The sequence below is a fragment of the Neophocaena asiaeorientalis genome, unplaced genomic scaffold (assembly GCF_003031525.2).
Source record: "Neophocaena asiaeorientalis asiaeorientalis breed wild unplaced genomic scaffold, Neophocaena_asiaeorientalis_V1.1 scaffold449, whole genome shotgun sequence".
In the NCBI taxonomy this organism is placed as follows: domain Eukaryota; kingdom Metazoa; phylum Chordata; class Mammalia; order Artiodactyla; family Phocoenidae; genus Neophocaena; species Neophocaena asiaeorientalis.
The window spans coordinates 2,122,621-2,136,144 of NW_020175027.1; the positions used below are offsets into that span (position 1 = coordinate 2,122,621).

At 41.5% G+C, this 13,524-nt stretch overlaps 1 protein-coding gene across 1 annotated transcript in view; it reads left to right on the forward strand.

Moving 5' to 3' along the window:
* Positions 1 to 2,761: 2,761 nt before the first annotated feature.
* RUSC2 (RUN and SH3 domain containing 2) overlaps positions 2,762 to 13,524 on the forward strand; it is a 60,093-nt gene continuing 49,330 nt past the window's right edge. The window contains exon 1 of the mRNA XM_024763038.1: positions 2,762 to 3,034. The gene's annotated coding sequence lies outside the window, so the exon portion shown is untranslated. The remainder of the gene's footprint in view (positions 3,035 to 13,524) is intronic.

Here is a 13,524-nt window from a genome sequence, read left to right on the forward strand (position 1 = left end):
GTCACGGGACCATTTGGCTCATCCTTAACATCTTTTTCTATAAGAAACTGTGGGGGAAATAACCATACTTACCACTGCCAGAAACAGAGAAACAAGGGAGCACTGTCCTAGCCCCAACATTTCCCTGTAATTCTAGCTCCAAATCTTCCAAGATATGTACAAAGAGTTTTGGAGAAAACTCAGCGTTTGGAGGATCCTGAGAGTCATGCTAGACTATTCACTCTACTTTACCCCCAACCCCCAATGACACATTAATCATTAAGTCCTATAGATCAGGAGTCCCCAACCCCCAGCCTGCAGACTGATATCGGTCTGCGGCCTGTTAGGAACCAGGCCGCACAGCAGGAGGTAAGTGGTGGCAAGCGAGCAAAGCTTCATCTGCCGCTCCCCATCGCTCATATTACCGCCTGAACCATCTTCACCCCCATCCGTGGAAAAACTGTCTTCCGTGAAACTGGTCCCTGTTGCCAAAAAGGTTGGGGACCACTGCTATAGATTCTATACACTTAATCTCTCTTAGATCTATCTCCTCTTATCTAACCCCTCAGCCACTGTCCTAATTCAGACCCTCCCATTTCTCATCATAATTACCACAGTCTCCTAACTGGTCTCTTTACTTTCCTCTAATTCAATATCTACATTCCAACTAGAGTGAGATTTCTTAAGTTCAAATCTGTTCAAATACTGATAATAATGCAAAATATTTTTGCCCATAACAATGCAAATAATTCCTATTCCCAGTGATGCAAATTAATTTTGTCTGCTATTTACATTTCTAAAAGTCAAATACTTATGTGAACCAGTCTTAGTGTCTTACTGGTTCTCTCATTAATTAGTGAGTTTAATATAGATTTATTTTATATTTGTATAAGACTCATGATTTTACCTTTTTGAAAAATTATCCCTTAACACAAATAACAGGAAGTAACCCCCACTTGCTGAAGCCAAAAATGAGACTATATGAATGGATAGAAGGATATGTCATCAACCTAGGGCAACAATCAAGCTCGCCTCAGTAAGAAGTAGAACCAGCTGCTGGGGGCCCCAGGAAGCTGGGGAGTAGTCTCTTTGGGTCTAGACTTGACTCCTCTCTAGGCAACAAATTGATACTTCTCAGCAAACTGGTTTTCTCTGCTACTCAGGTCATTTGACAAGTAAAAGGTGGTCACTCGGCACTCTCAAATTTCCATTATAAGTCTAACAATGAGTAAGGGTGTAATTCTCTCTCTCCCAAATCCAAATTTTCAGGGAAGGAATTCCAATTGGCCTAGTTTAGGCTAAGTCCCCACCCTGCACCATTTAACTGCACAAACATCCAGTTTTCCATTGGTCTCCCTGGCTGGTCCTAGCCCTCTTTGGATAGAAGAAGACGACAACACAATCCTCAATGTCCCACATACACCCTGCCTAGGAGCAGGAAGTGCATGAGTTCCGTTAAAGTAAAACTTATTTGTGACACTTGTTAAAGATGGTAAGGCAGATATTATTTACGGGAGCTGAGGGGGACAGGGACCATGGAGTAGCTATAGGAACCACTGCAATGGGTGCTGCAGTGGGGGAGAGATTGAGTTCAACTCAGACCCCAACAAAGATAAGTGGTAATTTATTAGCCAAGGAGCAGGGTAGGGGTCAGTGGGTGGAAAATTACAGCCTTAATCTGCTCTGGCTGCTATAATAAAACACCACAGGGACTTCACTGGTGGTCCAGTGGTTAAGATTCTGTGCTCCAAATGCAGGGGTCACGGGTTCAGTCCCTGGTTGGGGATGGAGATCCTGCATGCCCCACGATGCGGCCAAACAAAACAAAACAAGCAAACAAACAAACAAAAAACACCACAGACTGAGTAGCTTATAAACAAATTTCTCACAGTTCTGGAGGCTGTAAGTCTGAGATCAAGGTGCCAGCATCGTTGCTAAGTGCTCTCTTGTCACAGACTTCCTCACCTGGAGGATTGGGCTAGGGAGTTCTGTGAGATCTCTTCTATAAAACTATTAATCCTAATCATGCGAGCTCCTCATGACCTAATCACCTCCCGAAGGCCCCACCTACTAATCTTTGGGGGTTAGGATTTCAACATCTGAATTTTGGAGGGACATGATCATAGCAGTTACTAAGAAGAAACATCAGGGGTAAGGGGGATTCTTGGTAGACCAACTCAACAGAATTCGTGCTGAAGGCAGGCCAAGGTGATAAGACACCAAGGATGGTCAGATACCAAGGGCGGAGAACTTCCAATAAACTGATTTAGTGAGATCCTTGCTCAAACTGGATTCTACAAGGACAAAGAGGAAAGCCCAAAGTCAACCTAAGTCCAGGGCAGACCCAGAAAAGCCTGACTAAATTTTTAGCCAAAGGAGACAGTCTTTGTCCGTTCTAGGTTTTACCGGGCTTTTTAACCCTGGCTACGCATGGGGTGCTTTTAAAAATATCAAGGCTGGACACCATCCCACCCCTACTCCACCCTACCCGTGCTTCCAGTTCAACTGGTCTCGGCTGAGGTCAGGCTTTAGTTTTGTTTTTCTGTTTTTCCCAAGAGGTTCTACTGCGGTGTCAGGCAGAGAATCGCGGCATTAGGCTAAGGTGGGTGCGCAAATGTACCTGCCTTCCACAGGCCAATTAGGCTGCGGGCGAGGGTTCTCCGGGTTCCAGTACACCCCAGCCCGCTTAGCCCGGCACCACCCCCGAAGGGGCGGGGCGCCGCCGCAGAAGGCGGGGCCACGGCTGAAGCCTCGCCGCTCGCTCCCCTCGCGGGAAAGCACTGCGCGTGACTCGCTGCGCGCATAGCCGCAGGAGCGGGGAGGTGGGCGAGCACTCGCTGGCCCACAGCGGACCGAACCACTGGCCGTCCTGAGGGGCGGCATGAAGGCAATTCAGATCGGACCATCGGCGCCACAGCTGCAGGGGGGACCGGACGTTACCAAGCTGTCTGAGAGAAGGGGGGCTCCTGCTGGTCCAGGCTGCAACACGACCCCTGCAGGGCGCGAGACTACGCCGCCGCCTACGCCGTAGGACTAAACTGAGGCGAGAAACCAGGTAGGACGTCTCTTCGGGATCGGAAGAAGTCCCGGAGACCCACTGCCCTCGCGTTCCAAATGATCCCTTAGGAGAAAAGCCCTCAGTTTGCCCACCTATCCAACCCTTAGCGCCCCTTCCCTTCCGCCCTTCCCCCTCGTCGCCGCAACCTCACCCTCCGGTCTTCCTCGACCCTCTGGACCGACCTCGTCTTCAGTCCTGTCCTGACCCTTCAGCTCTGCCATCCACCGAACCCTCAAACACCCAGGACCAACCATCCTTTTGGGCGTCACCCCAGATCCACCCCAACTGTCTCCTCAAAGTGTCCCTTCGGAGACACCCCCTCAGCTGACTCGCGCCCAGTAGTCATCGTTGTACCCACATCTCCAGTGACGGCTCTGGGGTAGCGCGGCCGCTCAGCACTCAGCCCGGCGACTGCGGCGGGGTCCTCCGCACAACCGGGTCCTTTGCGCCCTCCGCCCCTTTGGCCCCTGCTTCCCAACTTGGTGTCTGCCAGAGCCGGGCTGGGATCGCTCTCACATCCCGTTTTACCTTGGGAAAACCTTTGGCCTGGCAGTTTGCCAGTCCCCTGCTACCGCTCTTACCTGTTGCAAAGGGCACCGTGTTCCCGTTGCCCAGGGCTGGCTTGGGATTACCAGGCTGGCCCTGAGGACGCCATGGGACTGCCCTGGAGGCAAGGACCGTACATTATTAATTTGTATCTCCAGCGCCCAGCACAGTGCTTGGCACATGGTAGCACTCAGTAAATATTTAATGGGTGGGTGAATGAATGAGACCAATGCAGAGGCTGTGAGGCAGAGTGCTTTAGTGAGAAAAATGTCACTAGTTACATGAAGTGGGAAAAAAGGAAGGGCATCTAGGGGATTACTTGTGGTGCTTACGTTGGGAGCATAGAACTGAACATATTCAGTCTCTCAATTCATGCATCTAATGTCATTTACATAGAAACTTCTATTTATCAGCTGATTTCCCTTTATGTTCTGTTTAAAAAAAAAAAAAGTCAGGGCCAAGGCTGCAGAAATTTTTATTGGTCAGTGTGCCTCAGAGGCTGCCCAGATAATCTTGAAAGAGCTTTACCCAGGTGACACCCCTCCTCTTGCCCTAGCGACTAACTGCTCCCTCTAGAGAAGAACTGTGGAGGCTAGCCACAGTCTTTAAACCTTACTCAGTGTAGCTGGTCAGCTAGTGCTTCAGGACAGGTTGGAGGAATGACCTCAGTTATTTTACCCTTTTAGCTCCTGGATACCTCCCCTCCCCTTTCCTCCACTGGAGGGGTAGACATTCCAGGCTGGCCTAGTGTGAGAAATATCAAAGATTCCTAAATACTACTGAAGGATGATCAGGCCATATGGGCCATTTATATCTCAGTAGACCAGAATCAGGCAGGGGTTACTGCTATGTGAACAGTGTCAGTAATAAACAAGAACACGGGCCTTTTAAAGATGGGATTCTCAAAGAACAGAAAGCCTGAAACCTGTTTTTGTTGATTCCTAAGAGGATGACCTGAACAGATTCAGTTTCCTGAAGCTAAGACAGGGTTCGGCGACCTCAGTGTTGGCCCCGGTTCCGTGGGGAAGTGGATGATATTGCTGAGTGATGAAACAATGGCTGGCAAGCTGCGGGAGTTTATGAGCTAAGAAGTAGTTGCCTGACTAATAGTGGCATTATTGTCACTGGGGCTCAGCGTATTAGTAGGTAAAATAGTGACTGGAGTTTCTTAGCAGGCTCCATGGAAATTAAGCAGTGATACGGTTTAGGGGAGTGGGGAGATCCCACCACTGTCTCTGGTGTTCTGCTATCCGTGTCCCTCCTACTGTATGGCTATAGCACACTCACCATCATTGTTTCTTTTCTGCTTTGAGCCAGGTCAAAATCTGATTTCCTCTGATTTTTATGTTAAGTGTTTAAGGTTCCTTTTTGTTAAATGTTTAAGGTTCCTTTTTTTTTTTTTTTTTTTTTTTAAGGTTCCTTTTTGAGGCAAGGCCTGCCTAACTGGAAGCTGGGTATGTTCTCACCCATTTCTAGCTTTGATTTATCCTTCTTTACTTTTTTTTTCTACCATTCTCTGACTTATCTTTGTAACTTTACAAAGTAAGTCTTGGATCACACATACTGAAAGCAGGAAAGAGCTCCTGAGCTGAATTAAGCAGGGGCATGGTATCTGGAAACCAGTACATTTTTTTTTGTTAACCAATATGTTTTTAATGGGCTTTTCTACTTTTCCCTGTCTAGGATCCCTGTTAAGACCTCAGTAGCCCCAAAACACTCTGGATTGTTTGATTTATTTTTTCTTCACTTCCAATACTTCAGAGTGTTGCCAGATAAAATACAGGATGCCAAGTTAAATTTGAATTTCAGATAAACAGCAGGGTGTCCTGTATTTTTATTTGCTAAATCTGGCAACCCTAGTTCATGGGAAGGCTTATGTGTTCTGTTTTTCTCTCTGCAACTTTAGGACAATAACTCATCCTTTTCTTCTGTTGCTCATACACAATGACTGAGCACCCTATTAAATGTCACTTGACTGAGATGGCTCACTGACTGCATGTTAGGGTAAGGGCAGGCTCTGTAGAGATGGTGCCATTGGTCAGTGTTTAGGTTACCCAGAAAACACCCATCAAACATTGACATATGATATTGTAATTCCTGTCAAATGAGTCTGTCTTGCAAAATGAGCATATTATTTTGAGTGGCCAGATATAAACATTGCTCTGGATTAACTTCAAGGGATGAGGGTGGGGTGTGGAGTGCGTTCTAATGAAAAGTTAACAACTCACAGTAGAACTTCTCTTGTACCATGTTTACTATTTTTTTTAAGGTGTGGTAAATATATATAATATAAAATTTACCATTCTTAAATATATAGTTCAGTGTCATTAAGTACATTCACATTGTTGCCCAGCCATCACCACCATCCATCTCCAGAACTTGTTCATCTTCTCAAACTGAAACTGCATAATCATTAAACGGTTAACTCTTCATTTCCTCTTCCCCCAGCGCCTGGCAACCACCATTCTACTTTCTTTCTCCATGAATTTGACTGCTCTAGGTACTTCATATAAGTCAAATCATACAATATTTGTCTCTTTGTGACAGGTTTATTTTCACTTAACATAATGTCTTCAAGGTTCATCCATGTGATAGCTTGCATCTGAATTTCCTTCCCTTTTAAGGCTGAATAAAATTCATTGTATGTATATATCACATTATTTTTATCCACATTCATCGATGGACACTTGGGTTGTTTCCACCTTTTGGCTGTTGTGAATAAAACTGCTATGAACATTGGTGTACAAATATGAGTCCCTGTTTTCAATTCCTTTGGATATATACCCAGAAATGGAATTGCTGAATCATATGGTAATTCTGTGTTTAATTTTTTGAGGAACTGCCATACCATTTTCCACAGTGGCTGTACCGTTTTACATTTCCACCAACAATGTAAAGCATTCCAGTTTTTCCATAAACTTGCCAACACTTATTTTCTGTTTTGTTTTTTAAATAATAGTCATCCTAATGGGTGTGAAATGGTATCTTGTGGTTTTGATTTGCATTTCTCTAATGGCTAGTGATGTTTAGTATCTTTTCATGTACTTATTGGCCGTTTTTATATCTTTGGAGAAAAGTCTATTGAAATCCTTTGCCCATTTTTTAATTGGGTTATATGTCTTTCTGTTGTTGAATTGTAAGAGTATTTTATATATTCAGGATAGAAGTCCCTTATTAGATATTATGATTTGAAAATATATTCTCCCATTTCATGCGTTGCCTTTTCACTCTGTTGATAGTATCATTTGATGCACAAAAGGTTTTAAATTTTAATGAGATCCAGTTTACCTATTTTTTTCTTTTGTTGCCTGTGCTTTTGGTGTCACAGCCAAGAAATCATTGCCGAATTCAGTGTCATGAAACTTTTCCCCTGTGTTTTCTTCTAAGTTTTTTTAAATAGGTTTATCTTTTATGGTTAGGTTTTGATACATTTTGAGTTAATTTTTGTATGATGTGTAAGATAAGAGCCCAATCTAATTCTTTTGTGTGTGGATATCCAGTTTTCCTAACACCATTTGTTGAAGACTGTCCTTTCCCCTTTGAATAGTGTTGGCATTCTTGTCGAGTATCATTTGACCAGATATGCCAGGTTTATTTCTAGGCTCTCTGTTCTCTTTCATTGGTCTGTGTGTCTGTCTTTATGCCAGTACCACACTCTTTTTTTTTTAATTTATCTTTTATTGAAGTATAGTTGAATTACAAAGTTGTGTTAATTACTGCTGTACAGCAAAGTGACTCATTTATACATATATATACATTCTTCTTGATATTCTTTTCCATTATGGTTTATCACAGGATATTGAATATAGTTCCCTGTGCTATACAGTAGGACCTTGTTGTTTATCCATTCTGTATATACCACTTTGTATCTGCTAATCCCAAACTCCCAGTCCATCCCTCTCCCACCCCCTCCCGCTTGGCAACCACCAGTCTATGCTCTATGCCCCTGATTCTGTTTCTGTTTCATAGATAGTTTCATTTGTGTCATATTTTAGATTCCACATATAAGTGATATCATATGGTATTTGTCTTTCTCTTTCTGACTTACTTCATTTAGTATGATAATCTCTAGTTGTATCCATGTTGCTGCAAAAGGCATTATTTCGTTCTTTTTTATGGCTGAGTAGTATTCCATTGTATATATATACCACATCTTATTTATCCATTCATCTGTTGGTGGACATTTAGGTTGTTTCCATGTCTTGGCTATTGTGAGTAGTGCTGCTATGAACATAGGGGTGCATGTATCTTTTTGAATTATAGTTTTGTCCAGATGTATGCCTGGTAGTGGGATTGCTGGATCATATGGTAATTCTATTTTTAGTTTTCTGAGGAGCCTCCATACCGTTTTCCACAGTGGCCGCACCAACTTGCATTCCCATTAACAGTGTAGGAGGGTTCCCTTTTCTCCACACCCTCTCCAGCATTTGTTATTTGTAGGCTTTTTAATGATGGCCATTCTGACCAGCATGAGGCAGTGCCATACTCTTTTGATGACTGTAAGCTGTGTAGTAAGGAAGCTTGAGTCCTACAACTGTGTTCTGCTTTTTCAAGATTTTTTTTGACTATTCAGGATCCTTTGCAATTTCATACAAATTTTAGGATAGATTTTTCTATTTCTGCAAAAAATATCATTAGGATTTTGAAAGGGATTGCATTAAATCTGTGGATTGCTTTGGGCAGTTGACATCCTTTGTGTTGTTGTGGAAAGAACTACCCTCTTAACAAATTTTTAAGTTTACAATATATTATTGACTGTAGGTGCATTGTTTTACAGCAGATCTTTAGAGCTTATTCATCTTGCTTGACTGAACTTTATACCCATTGAACAACAACTCCTCATTTCCCTCTCCCCAGTCAACCATCATTCCACTCTTTGATTCATGAACTAAACTATTTTATATTCCTCAGACAAGTGGAATCAGGCAGTATTTGTCATTCTGTGATTAGCCTATTTCACTTAGCATGATATCCAACCATGTTGTCGAATATTGCAAGTATTGACATCTTAACAATATTAAGTCTTACCATCCATGAACACAGGATATCTTTCCATTTATTTGTATCTTCTTTAATTTCTTCCAGTAACATTTTATAGTTTTCAGTGGTTAAGTTTATTCCCACATATTTTATTCTTTTTGATGTGTTGTAAATGGAATTATTTTCTTAATTTCCTTTTCAGATTGTTCATTATTATTGTCTAGAGACACAACTGATTTTATATGTTTTATATGTTGACTTCGTGTCCTGAAACTTTGCTGTATTCATTTATTAATTCTAACAGTTGGGGGGGTAGATCTTTAGGGTTTTCTACATATAAGATCATGTCATCTGCCAACAGTAGTGCAGATGCCTTTTATTTCTTTTTCTTGCCTAATTGCTCTGGCTAGGACTTCCAATACTATGTTGAATAGAAGTGGCAAAAGTGAACCATATTTACTCTTAACACACAGTCTTAGGAATTTGATGATTGGTTTGGTTTGATGCTTAAGGATGTAAGTCCATAATAGATGCTGAGAACAAAACTATATTTTAGCATAGTATATTAGTGTTAACGGTGAGTCATCAAGAAAAAGTTAAGTTATGGCCTATACACTGTGATTAAAACAAAAGTGTGGGGGCTTCCCTGGTGGCACAGTGGTTGGGAGTCTGCCTGCCGATGTAGGGGACGTGGGTTCGTGCCCCGGTCCGGGAGGATCCCACATGCTGCGGAGAGGCTGGGCCTGTGAGCCATGGCCACTGAGCCTGCACATCCGGAGCCTGCGCCTCCGGATCCTGTGCTCCACAACGGGAGAGGTCACTGCAGTGAGAGGCGCGCGTACCGCAAAAAAAAAAAAAAAAGTGTGTAAGTGAAAGTGTATATTTTAAAAGAGTTTTATCAAAATACCTAAAATTTAAAAAAAATTAATTTTGATACTTAAAGAAGAAAAATTCTGTTCTCTGGAATTCTTGGTTTAATAAGTTAGTCTTTTATCTTCTTTAGGAAATGAGACAGCTCTGAAATGTCTTCTGTGGTTTTGGCTTCTTGTGTGGTCCTGTGGTCAAGGACAACAAATTGATAACTGGGTGGAGAGGGAAAAAAAGGGCCAGCCAACTTCTGGCTAGATTTAGTTATTTTAGGATCCAAAGTTTATACTTAAGTTTATCTTAGAATCCTAAAATCTATATTTAACTCATTTACCTGTTTTTATACTTTTGTGCTTCCTTTCTTTTTTTGTATAATTATTCTAAGAAAGAAAATGCAGCCTTATATTTAGTGTACTTAGGGAAAAATGGAAAATTATTTTTTATCCATGTTCAGGTAAAGGAAAAAAAAGGAGATAAGCATATTCCTAAAGTCAGTATAGATAGAATTTAGAAGACCCCAAGGAAAAAAGCAAAAACTCAAGATGGGAGAGTTGGGGACCTAGTGCTGATCCCATTCATTCAAGAGTTGTTTCTCTTACAAAATGTTATTTTCTTATTATCTGAAGGATGTTGTATTCTGTTTATTTAAAGATACAGCCAAACTTTGTTATCAGACCAGCCTATTCCCTGTACGTTGTAGATAGCTAGAGTTTTTCTGTAAGGCTAATCATTTCCTTTTATTTTTTTATTATTTTTTTTTTTTTGCGGTACATGGGCCTCTCACTGTTGTGGCCTCTCCCGTTGCGGAGCACAGGCTCCGGACGCGCAGGCTCAGCGGCCATGGCTCACGGGCCCAGCCGCTCCGCGGCATGTGGGATCTTCCTGGACCGGGGCACGAACCCGTGTCCCCTGCATCGGCAGGCGGACTCTCAACCACTGCGCCACCAGGGAAGCCCCTATTTTTTTTATTTTTGATAGTATCTTTTTTTAATTTTTTTTTTTATTTTGGTTGTGTTGGGTCTTCGTTGCTGCACACAGGCTTTCTCTAGTTGCGGTAAGCAGGGGCTGCTCTTCATTGCGGTACACAGGCTTCTCATTGCAGTGGTTTCTCTTGTTGCGGAGCACGGGCTCTAGGTGCGCGGGCTTCAGTGGTTGCAACACACGGGCTCAGTAGTTGCAGCTTGCGGGCTCTAGAGCTCAGGCTCAGTAGTTGAGGCACATGGGCTTCGTTGTTCTGCGGCATGTGGGATCTTCCCGGACCAAGGATTGAACCCGTGTCCCCTGTATTGGCAGGCGGATTCTCAACCACGGCGCCACCAGGGAAGTCCCTAATCATTTCCTTTTAAATATCCTCCAAATCATAGTGATTTAAAGATTTCTGTCTTGCTTATATATTACTGTATAACAAATACCCCAAAGCTTAGTGGCTTAAAACAATGACTGATTATGTCTCACAGTTTTGTGAGTTGGCTAGGTGGTTTTTGCAGTTCCAAAAGATGGGTTCTGGAAATGTTTTAAATAGGAGCATTACTGGAGTGAATTGTCTCCCAAGGTGACTACTTTGAAGGACTTCTCTTACTTGGTGTTACAGAGCTATTCTACTTCTTGAAAATATTATTCTCTTTACTTTATACTTATAGCTATAGTTAACTTCTTAGGTAGGGTACTGTCTATTTCAGTTTATAGGCTGATTTATATAATATGCTTTGCCTCACATCCAACACAGCAACTTGCAACATTATTAGTTTATTCATCCCTAATGATAGTGGTTGGAGAAGGGAGGCCTGGAAGCAGGACCACCTGCCTATTATGCATTTGTGAGTCCTTTTTGACAGCCAGGTTGTGGTGATAGATAGTTAACAAGGAGCATTGATCTCATGGGGGGAAAAGACAGTTATGGCTTTTTACTGGATTGTGAGAATATGTAGTAGAGAATAGAAAATTTCAAAATGTTTTTTAGAGGGGAGCTCTTTTTTTTTTTTGAGGGGAGCTCTTTGTTCAAGTATATTCCACAGGAAAGTGGACACAAAAAGGTAAAAGCTGAGCTGTTTTGGTTAAAGGCAAGGGGTTCGAAGAAGTAGAGTCTAACCTTTTCATCTGTCTCTCCCTCCTTTCCTCTCCATCCCCTTCGCTTACCTTTCATTGTCAATGAGGGGGCTCCATAAAGCACACTTTAAGCCAGTCACCAAAGATGATACATGACTACTGAATTTTCTCTTTTTTTTTAATTAATTAATTTTTTAAAATTAATTTATTTTGGCTGCACCAGGTCTCATGTGGACTCTTAGTTGCAGCATGCGGACTTATTAGTTGCAGTATGTGGACTTCTTAGTTGCAGCATGAGGACTTCTTAGTTGCATCATGTGGACTTCTTAGTTGCAGTATGTGGACTTATTAGTTGCGGCATGCGGACTTCTTAGTTGCGGCATGCGGACTTCTTAGTTGCAGTATGTAGTCTTCTTAGTTGCAGCATGCGGACTTATTAGGTGCAGTATGTGGACTTCTTAGTTGCAGTATGTGGACTTCTTAGTTGCGGCATGTGAACTCTTAGTTGTGGCATGCACGTGGGATCTAGTTCCCCGACCAGGGATCAAATGCAGACCCCCTGCATTGGGAGAGTGGAGTCTTACCCACTGGACCACCAGGGAAGCATGACTACTGAATTTTGCCTACTGAGTCATGACTCCAAAGTGGAAAGAGGTTGAAAGAAATGGTTGGGTTTGAGATCCCATCATCTTCAAATGACCACCCACCAGTAAGCAATCATGGCTTGAGAGAAATATAACCAAAATATTTACTGCATACATACAGTTCCCAAATTCCTATGTGAAACCCTTAGCCTTAATTTAGTGAGCTGCATGGAACCAGGAATTAATTACAGATTCCTTTTGCCCTTTAATCCTAAGCCCTGTCAACCTTTTTTAGTCCAAAGCCAAGAAAATTTTTTCTAGCCATACTTTCTAGTTCATAACAAGAAAAAAAAGGTTTGTTTTTAGAATATTATATAATAATGTATATGCTTTAAAAAATATACATTGAACAGTAGGTGGGCTGTGCACCTCTTTCTCTTTGCATACTGTTAGCTTCTTTGCTTAATTTCCTCTAGACAAGTGTTTCTTAAACCTGAGGCTGCAGAAAAATCACCTGGCTCACCCCTGAAATTCTGATTCAGTAAGTCTGGCACTGGGCCCAAGCATTTACCAGTCTAATAAATTCCCAGGAGAAGCTGATTCTACTGGTCCATAGACCACACTTTGAGTAGAACTACTCTTAGACCCAAACTATAATCTCAGCCTCTTCATCAATGGTTCTCAGATTTAATCAACATAAAGGTTTTTGCTTGTTGGTTTTTTGTTTTTTTTTGTTTTTGTTTTGAAAGAAAAGAAAAGAAAAATAAAAAGCCCTAGTGCACAAGACCCAAGAATCAAAGGCCAAATAGTGCCACTAAGAGTGTGATTTGAAGCATATCATTTCCACACTGGGTTTTCTTCCTTTAGAGATTAGGTTTATAAATCTATCACTCATTCAAGATTAAGAGATTGTGGAGAATAGTCCTAAGGAAATGGTATTAGCCGCTCAGATTTTAACCTAGAAAATGTTTAAACTTATCTGTCTTTTTATGGGGAAAGATGAAATGAAGGATACTATGATATTTTTCCTTTGAAACAAATAAATCATGTCTATTTTGTTTAAAAATATTTTCTGAGAAAGTGGTTTGTCTCTTTTTCTAATTATAGGTGAAATATAGTCTCACTGTTGAGAATCTAGAAAAATACAGACAAGTATAAAATGAAGACACATCATTGAACAGCTTTTGGAAGTCAAATTTTGAATAGTTAGGTAACAAATCCATTGTTTGAATGTGCCATAATTTACTTAATCCAAATGTTAGACATTTGAAGGTTTTAAAAATAGCTTTCTCTTTTCTAAAAAATGTTCAGATTAATAACTTTATGAAAAAAATCTCTGATAGTTTCCTTAGTATGGAATTCTAGAGGTAGAGTTAGAGGATTTGAACGTTTTTAAGACTGGAGAGATATATATATATATATATATATTTTTTTTTTTTTTTTTTTTCCCCATCCTCAATTTGA